The sequence below is a fragment of the Falco rusticolus genome, chromosome 3 (assembly GCF_015220075.1).
Source record: "Falco rusticolus isolate bFalRus1 chromosome 3, bFalRus1.pri, whole genome shotgun sequence".
In the NCBI taxonomy this organism is placed as follows: Eukaryota; Metazoa; Chordata; class Aves; order Falconiformes; family Falconidae; genus Falco; species Falco rusticolus.
Window position 1 is genome coordinate 101,352,104 of NC_051189.1, and position 14,210 is coordinate 101,366,313.

The window sequence follows — 14,210 nt, forward strand, 5'->3', positions numbered from 1 at the left end:
GTGAAGGTGGGATTGACCTATTTCTTCTTGTCATTTTGGAGGTTGGGTTTAGGCAATTGGAAATTAGAGGGTGTATATAGGAACAATGGGGTGAAATTTACTGCCCTGAGGAATAAAGTCATATAAGGTTATCACATGATTCCTTCTGGCCTTAAAGTCCCTGAATCTGTCCCTCATATGAAGCCAACACTATATGTCTGCTTTCCTCCCTCAGCCCCCTGTTCTACTTAGAAATGTCTTTACTGCTTTATTCCATTCAGATTACTTTAATCAAGTGGAGAGAGCCCAGGTAAAATAGGGAATCTGACCTCCCAAGCTTTAAAGTTACTAGCTGGTAATGGGTGAGAAGTGACAGTAGAGGAGAGGGAAAATTTGATTTCATGAACTTTAGATTTATAGATAGCAAGAAGTCAGAAGTAATTAAATATTACTCTGCATCTATTACTAAATCCTGCAAGTGACAGTCAGCCCAGAAAATATGCTGGCATTTTTAGTAAATGAAATTAAAACAGAAACTGAAATAAGATACTGAGAATAATCAACGAGATTGTGCTGTCATACAAGTTATAATAATGGTACCTTTCATTCTTCTCTGGGGTGCTGTCTTTTCCTTCTCCTCAGCATATGTGCCCCAGAACAGAGATCTAGCATCCATATAACGGTAATGCTGTTTAACCCAGAACATATGATTAACTGATTCACCTGCTAATGTTGTCAGCTGGACCTCTCATAAATATTTCTTTCCCTTTAGGGACATTGCCTTCTGGAGAAGAATATAGTTAATTAATAGATTAATAAAGAGAGGGAGTGGGGAGGGATGACAATTGTGATCATGTCACCTGTGTTTAATAGAGCAGTTTTTCCATGAAAATGACTATATTTTTTTCACTGCTTTACTCATGCTATCAGATAAATCTTCATTTTGGAGACATATCTTTCTATTTAAAAAAAAAAAAAAAAAAGAGAGAGTCGGTGTGAAGAAAAGATGGATTCACATCTGAGAGTGGAAAATCATATTTTTCCTTGAAGGTCTCAGCTCCAGATATGCCCACACTTACAAGCTAGATATAGAAAATACAGCTGCAACTGTCTGTCCTGGCTTTATGTCAAAGCTGCTTTAGGCTGGTGACTTTTTATTGCTGTATGTGGGCTTGGTTTCCCAATATCCTTGGACAGATGTAAATCAGATTATATAGGAAGCTCACAAAGAGAATTACAGTAAAACAGAGAAGAACTTTCCATGTGTTGCTCCAAATTTTATCATGCCAGCTTGTCAGCGAATTCTCTCTGCGAACCACAGCCATCAGTTTACTTTTCATTGTCTGCCTGAATGCACATATTGTTACTTAGGTGTGACAAAGAGGGAGGATGAATTTTACAGATAAATTTAATAATGCAGACTTCATTTATAAGAGACAGAAACCATAGGTGTTTCAGAAGCACGACTTAATGGACAAAAAGAGGTTCATACCATCAAGTCATTATATTTTTATAATTTATTTTTTTTGCTAGATATTTCTTTCTGAACCAAGCCTGCAATCAGGTTGTCAAATGAAGGAAGCTGAGGAGTGAATGAAAGGTCTGTACATTACAAGGGGTTTTATATATGTGTATATATACATAAATATATATATATGTAACCTTACAATGTTATGATATTACAGAACATTTTTCTACATGCACAGAGAATGTTGGACTTCTCAAAACATGGAAAAGTTTCTATCATAGCTGAGCCTATGGTTTCATTTAAGAGAAAAAGAAGTTGTCAGCAAAAATCAAATTCCAACTTAAAAATATTAGTAACAGTAATGGAAATGTAATCATTAACTAAAAGTTGATTTAACTGGCAACAGAATCTGCTTATTTGGAATAGAAGAAAAAGAGAGATGCTCAGGGAGAGATGCCCAGGTCAATGGATCCTGTGTGAGAGGAGCACACAGCCACCTTTCTTGATGCTGCTATCCTATCCCCCACTGTCTGTTAAAAAAATAAAAATAAAAAAAAAAGGATCATAAAAATGGCATGTTTTAAGTGCATCTGAAAGACTGCTTGTACCTTATGTCAACTTCCTGCCCCCCCGCCTCTAAGCACCCCCTCAAAGTCAGCATCTGATGTGTGAACCTTTTTCAGCCTTGACATGCTAGATATATCAGAGACAGTTTGATGTATTTGCAATAAAAAGGGAACTGCAGCAAGCTTGGAACCAGTGAAATTTACTGTTGTGAAAATGATGGCATTTTGATCCTGTGCAAGCCTCTAGCCCCTGCCCCCGTCATCCAGAATAGCAGAAAAACAGTTGCTGTATAAAGTTTATTGAGGCTTTGGAAAGCATCCGTCAACTTCTGGGCACTGTAGTCCCAGGCAGTCTACTTTTTGTGAGAACCCGTGGTGACTCAACAGTAAACTACAGTATACCTAAAATACAGGCTAGCCAGCAGCTTGGAGCGGGTTTGGCCACGTATTTCTTCTGATAATAAAAAAGAAAATTAAGACCTTTTAGAGGAAAAGTACAGATTTTATTATAGATTTTCCCCATATAAACAGATAGCAAATTTAAAAGTATAGATATTATAAAACCCTCTCTCTTTAGAAGCATGCATTGATAAGCAATTCTATCTGAAAACAATAAACCAGCAGACTGGAGGTTCTCTTAGCTTAATCTACAGAGTCCCCTGTTTCACCACCCAGTACTGAATGTTGGCTGTTTTCCACCCCAGTATACCCAGCTTGTGAATCCTGAACCCTGCTTTGGCTCTTTCATGAGAAGGTTGATATTAATCAATTGGCAAAGCCAATAAAAAAATTAAGATTTTTCAGGAAGAAAATGGCAAGAGTCAATGCCACTGATTAAGGGCAGGTGCTGCCAGCTTTGAGCCAGCTGAGCAGCACTCAGGCCACTGGACTAGTTGCTAGATGGGATGGCAACTCAGTTCATGTTCTTAGGGATGACCCTTAATTAAAGCCTGCACTGTAGTGAAAGAACAGGAAAAATTAGGGAATAATTTACCCAAGCATAAAGGCTTGTCTGGTGGATAGAATTACTGTTTAGTGCCTACTACCTTTTCTGCCTTTGGTAAAAGGGGAGAAATGGCCAGAAAAAAACCTGACTTTGCTTTCAAGAAATATTAGCAATATTTTAGACATGACCAGTGGAGTTTTTCAAATGCCTGTACGACAGTGCTGGCCTGGATACTGAATGTGTTTTCTGCTTATACTGTGCACTGGCCATGTGAATAATTCCTTTTTCGTGTTAAATCCATCTGCAAAGTCAGCAGAGCAAATAATGCCTCCCTGATTGCCCAAGAAACAGGTGCAATTTCTACAAATACTTCCGAAGGATTTTCTGTATTTGTAGGCCATTAGATAAGGCGACTCTGAGGTTCTACTTGGTTTCTAATTTTAAGTCATCCATATGCAGCGCAGCAGAAAAACAGTTGAATAACATGAACCATCTAGTAAATACAAAGCAGCATTAAAATAGAAATGTCAAAATTAGAATAGGTTTAAGGTATGTTTGGGACATGCTAAATCACAAATGTCAACCTAGGCTGTGCACAAGCTATAAGAAAACCCCCAAATCAACAAAATATCTTTCTGTTCAAGTGAAAAAGGAATGACAACCATTGGCACTGGATGTGACCTGTAATTCCTGAGCATCTTCTCAAAATTATGCATAATGAACTGGCAGCAAAAATTAGAGATATCTCAGCTGACAGCAATGTAAGATATTGGTGGCCTTTCAAAAGGGGGAAAGAAATGCCTTTAGTTAAAAAGATTTGGCAGAGGTTCAGTGAGCACAGTGCCATGAAACCCACAGTTGGGCATCAGCTGCTTTAGATTCTGCTGCAGTAGATGTTTAAGGGCTGGTAGACAAACTGCTCAACAGTTTTCAAACCAGGATGTTGCTCAAGGTAGTATGTACCTACAGACCTTGGCTTGCTTATGCTCTTGTGCCATCACAGCTACAGCCGTTTTCATATTTTTACAGTGAGTGCAGGAGGAGTTAAGGAGAAATATAGGATCAGGTGCTGGTTTATTCAAATATTTGCACAAGTTAACAGAACCACAGCTTTTTCTTCTCTCCCCCCCCCCTTCCCCCCACTTTATTAAATGCCACTTTCCCTTTTTTCCTATGCATGCTGAAGATAGAAAGTGGTGATAAGCAGCATAGAAGCTTGCCCAGTTTGGAAGGACCTTGTCCCTTACCATAGGGAAAAGGACTACTTCTAGTCTTAGTGGTATGAAGACTGCTGGAAGATCTAGAAGGCAGTTTCATGAGAAAGTATTTATTTCAACATACACTTTTTTCTGTCTTAGATGTAGCTATGAAGCACGGGGATACAACAAGTTGGAACATGGCTGACCTTCAGGGTTGGAATGGTTGGAGGTTTCCATGTTTCCCTAGTAAGGAGGAGTTTGCCTATATACAACATACACTTTTCAGTGTGAACAGTTGGTATTAAAGCTGAATAACTTCAAGTTAAATCCACTCATATCAGATTTATGCCTAAAAAGGGAAAGTCTTGGCCAGAAGAGGGGGCAAAATTACCTAGCAAGCAGAGACAGGTTTTGTGTACTTTAAAGGCAAGTTTATGGCACACAAAAACATTGAGGAAAAGAAGTCTCACTGTACTTCCCAGATAGCTGTGCCCTAGCTGAGAACAGCTTTCTGTGTATCTGCTCTTTATCCATCACAAAAAAGATCAAGACTGAATGTGATAACACCAAAAGCAGCGCTCACAAAAAAACCCAATACTGAAAAAGTTATCAAGAGGACAGGCAATACTGAAAAATAAAATCTGCTGTGTACTACATAGACCGTTTCTGATGCATGTACAAATGACATGGAATGTATGTCAGGGCCACTTCAGGCATACTCTAATTCGCAAAATAAATATCCGTATACGTAGATCTCAAAATCCTGCGATTTTCTGTAACAATGTTTACATATAGCCACAGTGGCAGTGTGATATCTTTCTTCACACTGATAATATGCCTGGCATTCCATTGTGGCTCCATAGCCAAATAAATGGGGAAAGAGAAGAAAACAGGAAAAAAACCTGACTTTTTAAATAAAATATTAGTCAAAAGTAAGATAATGCACAGTGTAAGTCAGAATGGCAGACTCTTCCGCAAAGAAAGAGCTTTGAGGAGAACTCCAGGGATGTCTCCATCAAGTCAGAATGGCTACATATTTGGAAAAGCAGCAAATAATGATTCATTTTAATACTGATTTGCCCATTTCCCCAGATTGCCCAAAAAAAAAATTATTTTGTTTCATCACCCACAGTAAACTGAAGCTACTTACTGAATAAAAGTGAAAAAAATGTTTTGACCTGTGACTCTTCAAAGAGTTTGACATTCAGTATTTGGAAGTCAACCTGTTTTGGTGGCACACCTTGGTCTGCCCTTCACTTAAGTATTTCAGGGAGAGTTACTTTCATGGTAGTTCTAACTGTTAAATAATTAGCTAGGAAGAAAGAGAATTTCTTCCCAAGACTTCACCATAACTCCAAAAGTATGCTTGATGGGATACACCATCTCGTTATAGGAAAAGTTAACCTACTGTAACATCCATTACTGTACATGCTGTCTGCTCTTACAGCTTTCCTGTGGTATGCAAAAACAACTGACAACTTCAAAGTTACATTACAGCAGTGATACAAAGACCAGTAGATATTAATAAGGCTCTGGCTGGGATGTTTTTTGCCATCTAGTACTTACAAAACAGATCCTAGGTGGCTATAGATGAAGCAGAATGATCAGTCCAAGCCCTAACTAAATGTACCACAGAGTCAGGCATCATGGGCTGGAAATGAATAAAATTATTTTGGGTTTCTTGCACAGATTCCTTCAGTAAGGAGTGTCAGTAGTCATGGAACTACTGAAAGCTATCAATGAGTTATAAATGCTTGCACTTACCCTACCTGAATTTGTTTCACTCTTTCACATAGCAGATTCTGGAGGGCTAGTATAGAGGTAATCAAAGATCTTTCCTGATTTACAGGTGAAAAGTGTAATACAGCTAGTTGACTAGGTTTAATCTAGGAGGTGTAAAGTTAAAAGAATCTCTCTGCCCAAACAGAAGAAATATTTACAAAAATGTAGCAAGGAAAGCACACTTACATTTTTAATCCTTCTTGGTATTTTTGTGTTGTCTTCTCCAGTAGTAGAAGACTACTGGTGAGGTTGCTTGTACTTTTGCCCTCACAAGACCCCTGCCAAAATGCTGTCATTTAAAGACCATCTACCTCAGCATTCATCAGCAGCCACCACACAAAAAAAGTTTGGCTGTCCTAAAGTGTTCTAGCAACCTTGTTGTCATAGCACTATCAAAACTATGAAGCTCCAACAAAGCTTTTACCACCCCATACCAGGTTAAATTCAATACATAGTTTCCATGCCTTGCCCTGGCACAGCCCCTGATCCCCCACAAGGTTTCGACAGTTCATCTACTGTCGGTGCTGTTTCTTGATCCTCTGCAGGCCAATCCACCCTGCTTCTTGTTTCTGCTGCGTCTGGAGTCTCTCGTCTCTGGGCTCCTCTTCCAGGCAGCCTCTCCTCATTTGGGCACCCTTCTTCTCCTGAGGCCACTCTCTCTCCTCTGCTTCTTCCAGGTCTCTCTTCACCCAGTGCTCTTCTTTCATCCCCTTAGAGCTATTTAACTACTCAGCAGAAACCAGCCACAGCTGCACCTTATCCACGGCAGCCAACCCACCGCCCCTGAAGCCAGCCCACAGCTGTATATTATCAGTCTTAACTAACCCAGCTTCATTCCTCTACACCTTGTTGTTTTCCTAGCAAACTAAAAATCATAGATTACTGAGAACAAGGACTGGAGAAACCTTCTAGAAATGCTGTTACGCTCCAGTTCTAGGTTATCTCTATTGCTTTTGATAAGTACGTGAAGAAGCTGGAAACAAGAAGGCTTGCAGAAAGGAATAGTTTCTGATGCTAAAAGTACATAATACAAAAATGTGGTCCTAGTTTGCAACAAAGTTGAACACCCAGCCTCCAAAGGGGTCAAATCCTACTACAGTGTCTGCTCTGAAACAGAACATTGCACCTACTGAACCAGCTAGTGGTACTCAAAGAGTGACTTGTGTTATACAGGGAGGCAAGAATCCAGCACGCTGTTGTTTTTGCCAAGTATATTTTGCTTGGATGGGGAAGAGGATTTGTGAACACACGTCCTTGTATGTGATTGCCTATTGAGCTCATCCCACAGAGCAGATGCCTATCACTACCCCCAGCCAGTGGATTTAAGTCCAGATCTTTAAAGTTGTCTGAGTAACTAAAGTAACAGGAAGGGATCAAGAGGGGTTTACATGCAGTGCCTCTTTTGAAGTCATACATCATGCAAAATTTCCATTATCTCAACAGGAGTTACCTTACTGTTAAATCCTGCCTCATCTGTTTCAAGGTGGACCCCCAGTTCCTTGGAAAGCTGCTGTCTGTGTGTGGTGCCTTTTCGTCTGGGAGTCAGAGCCTTCCTGCAGGATCTGGGCTTTGCAGCTAGGGACTAGGGGGGACTGGTAACGGGGAAGCACTGCTGAGCTCTTTCTCAGCAAAGTGTACAAAAAGTTTGTCTGTCTGATCCTGGAAAGTCCTGCTACCTGCACACTTTTTTCCCTTTTTTTCATCAGGTACCTCACATACAAAACCAGCTCAGCTGATGTTACTCCTGTCATCGAGCAGAAGAGTTCTGAGGTTGTGCAAGTGAGCTGCCTGGCAGCAGGGAAACCAAGGTATTCCCTTTATTGCATTTATTTCATTAAAAATAAGGAAACGGCCCATGGGAGGCCCTTTCTAGCAGAGCTTCAGTTAAGCTTCACTGACCCTCCACTGCAGAGCAGCAGTATCTTCAGCCTTGTTTTTCTGGACTTCTCTTGGATTACAGAGAGTAACTGCACTGCACTCGTGCCTCAGTCCCTTTTGTTCGAATAGAACAGAATAAATCCACGAGACCCACCTTTGGACACATGCAAGGACCTGTTGTCTTTTCACATTGAGCTTGCATCAAAATGTTGAGATTCTTTAACAGACTAGACATACGCTGGCAGCTTTCTGCACTAATTGCACCAGTTTTGCAAACTGAGTACTAAGTGTGTGCTAAAGAGCATTCTTTGTGGTTTCTTTTATCAGTTTAAGAAAACAAACAATGAAGTTCCTGTGTAGCTGAATAACATCATCAGTAATTTCGTCACACCGATGTTCTCAAGTGGTTTCAGGTGAGCGTATAAAAAGCAAATTCATCAGTCCTTCTTTGCAGCTGTCTTATAGCTATATAGGGACTCTTACAGATAGGCGGTGGTGCTCTTTTAGTTGGGGTTGGGTGGCCACCTAGTCAGCCAACTCCTTACACACATCAATATGATCAGCAACAGCCTTCCTTCTCGCTAAATACCTGCAGAATTAATTTGAAAAATTGGTGATCTGTCTTCACACTTCTGGAGAGTAAAACTTGTCCCTACAGACAGCAATGCCATGAACTGCGTCACACTGACCCACCTGTGTTTTGTCTCTTGGAGCTTTTTCAGTGTCTGACCCTTTTTCCAAGGAAACTTCCCAAAGGGAAGCTCAGATAGTGTCAGCTGTGTTTATTCCCTTTCCTAGGAGGAGACATCCATTTCTCCAGTGACTGGACTGATATCACAGCTTCCTGCCCAGAGCCCACCCCCACAGGGCATCCATTGCTCACGCAGCTGGTGAAGGACTGGACCTGCTGGTCGGACTGTGTGGAGCTGGACTCCAGCAGACTACTGAGGGGTGAAAGGCTCCTTCACATATCTCTCAGGCTCCACCTTTCAGGCTTTGATGTCATCAGAGGTATTAAAAAAGTGAAGTTCATGATCAGGTCTTTTGAACTTAGATTGCAGAACACCATTGTTCATGAAAAGTAGGTTTTCTTGTCCACATCATATCCTGAATTTCATTACATGCATAAACCAGAAAAAGCTGCATCTCGTGGTCTATTTCTACAGCCCCCATGCTCCACAGCAGCTGAAGCTCTGACAGAAGCCCTACATCAAGGACCATGTGTGACGATCTGCGCTGTAGAAATAGGTAACCCAGCGTCAGGTGGAGTGCCATGAGCCTCTGCTCCAGTGTGGAAACTTGAGAGTAGACAAATGTTCCTGGAGGCACGAGCAGGTCACAGGGCGACTATGAGCCACCAGTGTGATCCAGGCTTAATCATCATGAATGGCAGCAGAAGTTCAGATCCTCTCGGCCCTTTAGATGCAATGAGGTTTTAATTCTAGGTTATTATATTCAAGGTTATTATATGATAATATAATATAAGCAAATTTTATTACAAAAATAAAATAATAACCTTAAGAATAAAATAAATTAATATGTTAGATAATAAATAATTATTGCTTCCATCTTTTCACATATTTTATGTTCTTTAGGTCTTTCAGAGGATGGACATTAAAACAATTCTGCATCTCATGCTGAAAAACATTTGTCTAGATTGATAAGAGAAATTATTATTTTTTCTAGTAATCGCTTTTCTAAAACTCTGTGAGCATATATTTGCTAGATTAGAGGTAACCCTTACAGCACACATAACAATATCCTCTAATAAACCCATTTAGCATAGTGCTTGTTTTAGCAGTGGCCACCAAAAAATTAGGGAAATGAAGGAATGTACAAAGAAGTCAGTGTGTTACTGAACTGAAATAAGGCTAAATAGCTAAAATAGTTTTCCATAGCCTCTTGGAGAAGACTTTTTGCTGAAGACTTTTTTTCTACAAAAGTGAGGTACTTGCAGGAGCAATGATTACGCTGTATGTAGTGGTAGCACCTTCAGGAAGCTGCTTATTTTTGCAAGCCCTTTGCCTACTCTTTGTGTAGCAGAAAATGGTGATGCCTGGAGCAAAGGGAAAAGTTATGTATCTACATGCAGACACACACCTAATGAACAACTGGAAAATCAGGTAATAAAACTGCTCAAAACTAGAGGCTACCCACATATTCATCCTGGGTTAGCAGTTCTGGAGCCCGACTGGAGGCAGCGTTTATTCATGTTTCCTGAGTTACAGGAGCTGCCGATCAGATGGAGACCATTAACCAATAAGGTGATCATTAACTGGGGAATTCACAAAGCAAAATAACCAGTAGCTCAAATCAGAATACTTTCCTTTGGTACTCATTCATAGACGATGTTCATTTAGCAGTCCCTGCAAAACGTCATGCTTAATAGCTGGTGAAGGTTGTTTCCTTTTCTTCTTTTGTTACTGAGATATGAAATGCTCATAATTTCAAGGTCCTTTGTAGTACTTTTCTAAAACTTTATCATCATTACTTCTTCACTTATGTAATATACTGTAATATATATCATATATATCACTATTCCAAAAATATCAGAACACATCATAAGACCCTACTCATTACTGAACTAAGTAATTCTTAAAACTGTTCTACTTGCAAGGCTGTATATGTGTCAGTAACTCACAAAGTAGCTTCCACTGAATGCTGAAACCATTGTACACAACCATCTTCACATATCTTCTGAGTTTAAAATTGGATCCTAGCCATGGATTTTTATTCTTGTTTATAGTAGAAGCGGGTGCTCGGAATCTGTTATTGTCTATCATAAGTCCTTTGCTCATCTGGCTAAGTCCAGGGTTCAGGCTTTTAGGTGACAGAAGATTTTATAACAATTTTTTTCTTTTCCATGTTTCTTATGGTAAAAAAAAAAAAAAAGTTAACTTGACTGCATATGAAAAACAGCAGAAGATGGCAAACAGCATGAGTAATGGCTAAAAAGTTGCAAATTAAATACCAAAGAGATAAGCACCAGCAGGGAAAAGCCTAAGCATATAAAATTTTGTTATGCCTCTAGGGATAGGCCAATTTTGCTGTTGCATATAAAACTGTATATAAAACTCTGCTATCATTGTTATATTTCCTTTTTAAAGAGATGGCTTTAATAAATATAGATTGTTGGGGTTTGGGGTTTTTAGCATAGTTTTTTCCATAACAAAACTGTCTGCACACAAAAGAAGCCTAGGAGCACGGAAAGACGTTTGCTAGCTGATCTTGACAAACAAGCTACACAGCATAATCACCTAAAACTTTTAGAGTACGGGGCATTTCATACAGTTCAGAGAAACCTATGTATTGCTTGTACACAGCTGGAAATCCTGTTACAGAAAATGTATGTGGACCTACTAGGGCTAATATGAAGTTTATAGCGTATGTCTCTCACCCATCATTTCACTGTTGATTTGATTCTGTGTATAATTGTACTGTAGGCAAATACAATTGAGCATATGATAAAGAAAAAAAAAAAGTAATCTTTGTTATTCGGGTCTCCCAAGTACTTCATTGTACGGATTGCAAATTTTCATATTACAACCCTACAACTTAGAATATTTTAAAGAACCTGCCATGCATTTTGGCCTGTAAATAATTTAATATTCAGTTTACACGAAAGGGCTAGATAAGATGGGCTACCTTAGATTCTTCATTTTGGATTTTAGTTAATTCAAAGAAGCATTTGTCTGTTGGAATTGCAAACCAAAGAGACTAATTGTTCTTATCTTCAGTTGCACATGGATTTTAGAAAGTTTGATTTGTGCACCAGTTGCTGAACCATTGGCCTTGGAGGAAGGAGTCCCATCAGCTTCATTAGGTGTTGGGTTAAGCTGATAGTAAGGCCATGAATGCAAACTCACAGGACACAGTTTCAAAATTCATAGCATGAATCCACTGGGATTTCACTATTTTTAATTAACAGGCTGTTCTCTGTGGTGTCCACGTTCTTCTCAGGTCTTAGTGAAGCTGCCTGATGGGGATTACACTTTTACCATCTCATTTTGTATTTTCCTTCTCTTACTCCATTTTCTTCTCACTGATGACTCTTGGTTCCTCTGGCCATGCTAAGGGGACAGCTGATGCACAAACAGGTACTTGATAACAAAAGGCCACACCAAAGAGAAGCCACCCTTGTGTTTAGGCCTGTGATGGTTCTTCTGCCCCATTAGGACCAGCCGGTTTCTTTGGGCATCAAGCTGTTCCTGTGTGAGGATGGTCTCCACAGGCAAACAAACACATCCCAGCAGCTGCCCTGCGTTTCATACCAAGTTCTGCAATACTACAGATCCAGTTCCCGAAAACATCTCGTGTGTCGCCTTGCGGAGGGCAGAGCTGGTGGGCTACAGCCATCCAGATCCCAGCCCCTGCTGCTCTGATGTTAGGTGCTTTGGGCATGTGGAAACCACTGTTGAAATATACCACTGCAGACCCTTCACGGGAAAGTGGATGTATCTGTAAATGGAGACAGTTAGATCCTGACAGCTTCCTAGCAGTACATTTCAAGGTGTATTTGCTTTAAAAAAATTGAAAATCATCAAAACCCACATATGTGTGATACACCTCTACCTCGTATTCTAGGCTGCCGTTCTTTACATCCTTCTGCATATCTTTAGCAGAGAAATCTACTACTGTCCTGTGATATTTCCTCAAACATTCAAATCTTGCCCACATAGAAATGATACTTTAATATATATATATCACTAACCTAAATATGTATTTCTCTATGCAATACACAGGGGCACGTGCAGCTTTCCAAGAACCTCACTTGATCTTGTATTTCTGCATTTGTTTACATACTAAACATGACAAAAAGGATTAAAACCTATAACAATGTGAATGAAAAATATTACAAAAGAATAAAAATCCAGTGCTGGCTTTAAACCTCCCACGCTGCAATTGAATACAATTCCAACAAGCCACAGGTGTACACCATATGCATAGGTGAAAATGCGATTATGAGAGGTCTGATGACAGTTCTGGGTCCACAAAGCATTCATCTCAATATAAACATCTGTTATGTATTCAAGGCAAAACTGTGTGGAATACAGAGCTATAACTGAGGTTTTAAATACAGAGATATCAGGAAACTCCAGGTTATTGCCCCAACAGGAACTCAAATTTGATCACATTATAAAAAGATAGTATTTTTTATTAGTGTACATGATGTTAGGCTTCATGCCTTATTATACTGAGATGGAATTGCTTCAGCTCAACAGAGTGTAGGGACTACTGACTTGGAGTGATGCACTTATTTCTCCATTATGGGATTGATGCACTCTTCTGGCAGAAGGGCTCTAATGACCTGGGCTGTTGTTAGCTGTCAATATACATTGTGAAAATCCTGTGGTTTGATTGGCTGCTGCCTGTCATAAACCAGCGATAAATATGATGTCCCCAACTTCTGTATTCCTCTGCTGATAGCTGAAGTTGCCAAATCCTTTGCATTACATATAAAAGACCCTGTTATCAGATGCTCATAATTTGGCCAAACTTTAGCCGTGCAGGATTAAATTTCCTGTGCCTTGTGTCTGCCTCTAGGCGAATGTCCTTTTTAATTTCTTCTAAAACCATTTCTGAGAAAGAAATAAGGGGAAACTATATTAACCACACAAGGTCTCTTCACAGTTCTCTCTTCGTGTCTTGCTGCGTTTCCAAAAGTGCAGACTCAAAGGCAAAAAAATGTCAGCCTGATGGGCTGGGACTGAAAACCTCTGCCTTGTGCGGTTCAGCAGCCCGGGATAAGAGAGGATCCGCTCTCTCTCTTCCTTGGCATTCTTACCCTTCTAACCCCAGACCAGCCACATGTAAACAGGACTAAGGGCTCGCTCCTGTGCCAGATCAAATGGCTTTTCACATTGTCATTCTTCTTGAGATATCAGCACCACACATGTACTTTCGTGGGGTTTTTAAGCAAATATTGTAAGGGCAATCTTTATGCACCAAGGTGTCTCAGACTAAAGGCTTACTGTGCCCTCTCAGATGCAATAGTGTGGTATCAATAGTGATCAGAAAGCAGGAAAACACCAGTATGTTACTTGGGGAGCCAGAAGTGTTTCCATGCTCGTTAGCTGAGGTTTCAGCCACTGGTTTGGTCCATCCTATTTGGACCTCCATTTTAATGAAAATGTATGTTAAAAAAAAATATATATTATAAAAATATTACTGAAAGCTGTCAGGTGGAATCTTTGGGGCAGATTAGAAAGGTATTTCCTTTCTCTTTAGGCCATTTGCCCACAGAAGGATGGGGTCGTTGCTAGGCTTGCCAGTGAATACGACCCGATGCTATCTCTGGTGGAAGAACATCCCCAACAACAACAAGCCTACAACCCATACCCTCGCCAGTGCCCCCAGAGTGCCGGGGAGGCTGCACTGAACCATGCTGGTTA

At 40.1% G+C, this 14,210-nt stretch overlaps 1 long non-coding RNA gene across 1 annotated transcript; it reads left to right on the forward strand.

Moving 5' to 3' along the window:
- Positions 1-7,603: 7,603 nt before the first annotated feature.
- On the forward strand, positions 7,604-9,244 carry LOC119145623. Its single transcript, XR_005103464.1, has 3 exons — positions 7,604-7,748; positions 8,146-8,231; positions 8,617-9,244. It is a non-coding gene; the product is annotated as an uncharacterized LOC119145623 (long non-coding RNA).
- The last annotated feature ends 4,966 nt before the right edge of the window (positions 9,245-14,210 follow it).